At 55.7% G+C, this 5,323-nt stretch overlaps 1 protein-coding gene across 7 annotated transcripts in view; it reads right to left on the bottom strand.

The window, feature by feature from the left end:
* CXXC5 (CXXC finger protein 5) overlaps nt 1-5,323 on the bottom strand; it is a 38,775-nt gene that overhangs the window by 16,275 nt on the left and 17,177 nt on the right. For 2 of the 7 annotated variants that reach the window (XM_010850341.1, XM_010850340.1), the window contains exon 2: nt 706-823. The exons of 3 other annotated variants lie outside the window; for them this stretch is intronic. The gene's annotated coding sequence lies outside the window, so the exon portion shown is untranslated. Of the gene's footprint in view, nt 1-705; nt 5,318-5,323 lie in introns of those variants that run through there. 2 more of the 7 variants (XM_010850339.1, XM_010850338.1) reach the window with 2 other exon arrangements.

The following is a 5,323-nucleotide window of genomic DNA, read 5'->3' as shown; positions in this document are numbered from 1 at the left end:
TGGCACTTGCTCAGTTCCATTGGCTCCCTGCTCTCCCACCCAGCCGGCCTCCACCAGGCAGCAAAACCGAGGCTTCAAGTGGTTATACCTCCCACTGTCTCCTTCCTCCCTGTGCCTCCTCACAGCCCTCTGAGTGGCGTACGTTATCGTCCCTGTGTCCCAGTGAGGAAAATGAGGCTCTGAGCAGAAGCTAAAGGGACTCATCCAAGGCCACACAGCTTAAGGAAACCCAGGCCCAAATCTCTTGAAAGACCACGTTGCTCACCTTGCTGGCCTCCTAGAGGTCACATCCCTGACCTGAACCAGGACTAGCTACTTCTTGCCGGAGCCCCGACCCATCTTCTGTCTAGACAAAAACTATACTGAATCCGCACTCCTCCAGACACAAGATCTTGGTCAGACCGTTGTGGTCAAGGGCCCTGCAGGGGGCCCAGGAGGTAGCAGGGGTCCCTACATACTCCGAGAGCCCTAGGGTATGGGGCCTCCTGCCTCAGCCCAGTTGGGTCATCCCAAAGGTTGGGTGGGAAAAGTCCCAAGATACAGAGTACCACAAATGTCTGGGGAGGGGTGTGGAGGAAGCACAATGATGTCAGGGTGGAGGGGGTTGGCCATGTTCTTTGGCCCTCTCTCGGGTACAGTCAACTTTAAGGCTCCTATCACACACTAGGGAGGGGGCTGCCTGTGGAAAAAAGGAAGAAGCCTAACCTTTATACATCCGCTACTCCATTCTGCTGCAGAATATAGCTGAATGGCTTGGGCAAGTCATACCCTCTGAGTCTTCAGTTGTTTCCTCTGTACAGTGGATCCAAACTCTATGGAAAAGCTTTGGGAACAGGTTTAGAGGTTTTCCTTGAGAAAAGGGATTCAGAAGAACTGGATGAAACACTCGGTGGTCTATGTTGGCTGAGGGCACTTGTATAGTAGAAGCTTGACAACTGCTTGATAAACATACAAACAAGTGGCTGAGTTCTCAGACTTCAGAGTGCCTCTAAGCAGGTCCAGGCGACACCCACTTCCCAGGTGTCCCCCCTGAGCCAGGACATTGGTCTGCCCAGCCAGGTCTCTGGGGTTCCTCTCCCCGGCCTGACCATCTCAGGCGGGTCAGCACTGACGTCAGCAGGACCAGCTGGGCGTGGAGCCCGCCACCTCTGGAACCGCCAATTAATTAACTTTTTCAAATTAATTTCCCAAGCAAAATTCCATAATTACATCTGTCTCCATCAGCCTGAGCTGGGCAGGCAAGACGACCCCGCAATGAGATGGAATATGACCATACCAGGGGGTGACCATACTGGCCCCAGGAAGAGGTCAGAGACACTGGAGGTTGGGTTTAACCCCAGCAGGACAATGGTCTGGTATCCTTATGGATGCTGAATGGAAGGGGAGGGAGCCAAGAAACCAGAGCCCTGCACCCCTGCAAGCCAGGCGGTGGAGGGCTCAGAGACACCTATGCCTACCCAGCTCATCCTGCTGCCCCCACCCCTGACTCTGTGCCCCCAAACCACAGTGGGTCTTGGCAGGGCCCAGTAGCAGCACAGGCACTGCGAGGCTGAGGAGGCCACGACTGCGGCGTTCTAATTTCCCAAAGGGGCTGAGATTAATTAGCTCACACACAGGCGCAGAGAGGGAGAGTGGGAGCAGGGGCGGGTAGCGTCAGGCGAGGAGCTGGCTGGCACTCCCCCCACCCGCCCGGCAGGCAGTCAGGCGGCCTTGACAGCCTGGGTGCTCTGAAGGTCAGTGGCCAAGCCGGCTGAGCCAGCAGACTGGCACTGTCGCCTTCCCAGAAGCCCAGAGACCAAGACTGGGAGGGGCAGCAACCAGGACAGCTGGTGGAGGTGGGGGCGGGGGCCACACTGATGAAGTCCGTGCCAGGTGCTCTGTCCACACCCTCTTCTTTTATTCTCCCAGCAGCCCAAAGAGGTAGGCACCATGGCCTTCCCATTTCACAGATGAAAACACTGAGGCTCAGAACTGAGTTAAAACTCACGCAAGTTGTGGACGGTTAATTCCGTGCTGACACGAGGTCTGCAGGAGCCCTGGGCCTGGGGGACCCGGAGACCAGCTGCAGAGTTTGTGAGTGTGGCTGTCTGACTGTGGCTTACCTCTGTCTCAGAGCATGTGCTCGGCAGACTCTCAGTCATTTTAGAGATGCAGAAACTGAGACCAGAAAGGGGAAGTAACTTGCCACATGGCACAGGGCCCCAAACCCAGACTTTCTGCCCCTCCATTTCAGGCCAGCACCAACTTCCAGCAAAACAAACCCAACTCGGTGACCTGTAGTGAGACCTGCCCCAGGGCCACGCTGTGCCTGGTGCTCTCTTTAGCTAACCAGTACACTGATCAGGGTGGGGTGGTCACTGTCACCCTTGTGTACAGAAGAGGAGGCTAGCTCCAGCTCAAGGGCACTTTCTTAACTTCTCCCTGCAGGGCTCCCCAGAGAGGAGAAAGGCGTCCCCAGGGAGGTGGGAGGGTAGGGATGGGAGAGGTGTATGATGCTGATCAGGCCCCTAAGCAGTTCTCACAAGCCTAGCAATTGACCTTCCCAGAACTTGTCTGCAAGAAGATCCTTGCAACCCTAGGGAGACTCAATCCACTCCCTGGGCCACGCCTTGACTCCTACCCGACACCCAGTGAATCATGTCTCCGCAGAAGCCAAGGGCAACAGGGCTTACCCTCCGCAGGCTTACGGGATCAGCAGTCCCAAGGTTCTTGGGTCCAAGATAACAGACGGCCCTAGAAGAGTCATGGGGTGGTGCCTAGGTGGGGAGGGGGGGCTGGCCCAACTAGGAATATTCTTCGTTGTGTTAATTATGGGAGATGGGTAGAAGCCCTCCTGAGGCACAGGTCTACATGGGGTTTGGAGCCAGGGTTCCCCTCCCACTCTGCAGCCTCAAGCTAGGAGACCTCAGACAAATGCCTTGACCTTGCTGAGCCCACTCTCTGATCTGTGAAATGCCCACCATGATAGCTGCACCCCGACCAGGGTCCTAGACAGGATGAATGTGAGGTTCTCAGTGCAGGGCCAAAATGCATAGGTGCTCAATAAATGAGCGCTGTGTGGTTATTTTTACGGTCATCCTCAGGCAACACCAGAATGAGTGAAAGCACTGCTTGAGCCAAGAATGTTGGGTAACCCAGGCTGTGGCCCCAGTTCCGCCACTGTTTGAGTCTGAGCCAATCTCTTATGTCTCAAGTTTCCCCAGGCTCAAGTAGAGCATCCCCTGTCCTGCCCTCTTACCTGCAGGAACCCGGGGAGGTACACATACGAAAGGGGTCTGAGGGCTACAGCGAGGGCAGTACTCTGCCATGCTTTTCTGGCCACAGGAAGAGCCCACTTCTACTTCTTACCAACCTTTCCTATTTCCTTGTCCCCTTCCCACCCTAGCCTGGCCTGCTCCATGTCCACGCTTCTTCAAGCTCCCACAGTCCCAACAGCCCTTCCATAGGTGTATTCCAAGCCCCTCACTACCCTGCAAAGGCCACATTAGCCACCTGGAAATCCCTGAGTCTAACTTGTGGCTTTGCTATCTGTTGGGGGTTAGGGGATAGAAAAAAAATCTGGGAACCATGGTTGGCTCTCTGTGTATCTAACCCCAGGAGTGTGCACCCAAGGATTCCAGGTTCCTCTGTCCTGGGTCCCATCCATTCCCAACCATTCCCCTCCCAGTGATCCCAAGCTCAGCTTCCTCAATCCCACACTCCATCATTCCCATCTAAGAACAGCCCTAGAGAAGGCTAAATCCACGACATTCTAATTAAGGAGTCTTTGGTGTGGGGTACCACTCCCAGAAAAATGCCAGCTTTGGTGGAGCCAAGAGGTGGAGAGGAGGGCTGGACTCACCTGGAGATCCAAATGAGGCATGGTGCGAACCACACCCCACCATCTACTTTAGGTCTTGCAGTTTTAAGACAGAGATAAGGGTCATACCCATTTTACAGGTGGCTAAAGTGAAGTCAGAGAGGTCGGCAAACCAGGTCATGATTACACAGCAGGCAGTGACCAAACCTGGTGTGGAGCCCAGGCCTGTGCAATTCTAGAGCTGATGGCTCGGGGACAGCCAGTTCTCCTGACTGGCCACTGCTGTTTGTTTTCTTCAGGTTGCCTGGTCCTCTCTTCTCCCCAGCCACTGTCCAGGCCGTTATGGGGGAGACCTATGTGGCCAGGAGGTGGGAGCCAACATGGGCCAGAGTTCACCTGCCCCTTGACTTCTGCTAGGCTGTCTCAATCCTGTGGGACCAGAACGAGCTGCCCTCTGAGCGTTAGGAGACTGTATCCAAAGTCCTTCATGAGCAATGAAGTCATCCTCATTGGACTCAATTCTCTCATCTGAAAAAGGATACCTTTTTTGTGTGTGAAATATAGGTTATGCCCCCAGTTCTGCTCACTCAGGGAAGGCAAGCGCCAGCCCCAATGGGCAGCAGAAGCACAGAGGCTCCCCGAGGGCATCCCCCTAACCCAGCAGCCCAGCCCTTCCTTGTATTCAGGCCACGGACTAAAAATCAGGGGCTAAGTCTGAATTCTGAGTCTTAGGGTGCTGGCTGCAAGGCAGGAGGCCAGGGTGACCAGGGAGGGTGGACTAACAGACTCCTGAGGGCACTCAGCCCACTAGATCAAGGGAGTCTCATTCCTCCCCAGTCTCTGGCACCCCGCAATCTCTCAAGGACCCTGCTCCCCGATGGGGGGAGCAGCTGGCCACTTGGCGCTCCCAGGAAAATCGATTCTCCGTGGCTTTCCTTCTTCAGCCTTTCCTCTACTGAGCTACCCCCCCCCCCCACCCCCATCCCTTCCCCATCTCAACCCGCAACTGGCTCTGCCTGGGCTAGAGTTCCCCATACTGGAGGGCAAGTGAGTTTAACACTTCCATGCCTGTGACTGGGGCCTCCTTCCCCAGGGGTGGGGAAACATCTCCCCTCCCGTGCCCACCCTGCAGAATTCAGCTGACTCTACACGGCCGAGGGTGGGTCTCCTGTGTGAGCCTACACGGGCCTTTCAGTGAATGGAGCCCCAACCTTGTTGGGAGCGAGCCTGTGCACACCAGGCTCCATGGGGTCAGTGCCCTGTGCCCAGCTCTTCGCACCATCTGGGTGAGAGCTGTGGCCAGAGAACAACGGCCTGAGCCTGTGACAGGATGGAGCACATATACCAGCGCCTTACTGGAGTCGTGTATGGGGTCCATGTGTGACTGTGTTTGTCCATCCGTCTGTGTGTTTGTGTCAGCATGTGTCGTGTGTGTGTGCCAGAGGCTGGGGCTGTGAGTGTGACAGCGAGTGTCCACAACGACTGTGACTGGGCCCTGCCCGTGAGTGTCAGCAATGTGTGCTG

The sequence above is a fragment of the Bison bison genome, unplaced genomic scaffold, assembly GCF_000754665.1.
Source record: "Bison bison bison isolate TAMUID 2011002044 unplaced genomic scaffold, Bison_UMD1.0 scf7180017864291, whole genome shotgun sequence".
In the NCBI taxonomy this organism is placed as follows: Eukaryota; Metazoa; Chordata; class Mammalia; order Artiodactyla; family Bovidae; genus Bison; species Bison bison.
The sequence above is the reverse complement of the archived record's forward strand: the minus strand, read 5'-3'. Positions and strand labels throughout refer to the sequence as shown.